Source organism: Penaeus monodon, chromosome 21 (assembly GCF_015228065.2).
Source record: "Penaeus monodon isolate SGIC_2016 chromosome 21, NSTDA_Pmon_1, whole genome shotgun sequence".
NCBI lineage: Eukaryota > Metazoa > Arthropoda > Malacostraca > Decapoda > Penaeidae > Penaeus > Penaeus monodon.
In genome coordinates, this window is record NC_051406.1 from 31087529 (window position 1) to 31087776 (window position 248).

Consider the following 248-nt stretch of genomic DNA (forward strand, 5'->3'; position numbering starts at 1 on the left):
GATGACTTGGCTGTAAGCATGTACATAACAGACAGATGGCACCATTCCCTTTTCGTTTCTTCATTTTATGTTCGCAATTTTCTTTGATTTCCCCAATGCAAATCGCGTGTAATGCCACCCTACAAATCTCGCAATCCAACACCCTTTCACCAGTCCCATAAGCTGTGCTGCACTTCGGGAGGTGGGGACGGAATTGTAATTGCAACGAAGTAACAAGAAATGGATAGGGGGAAATGATAGAAAGGGCA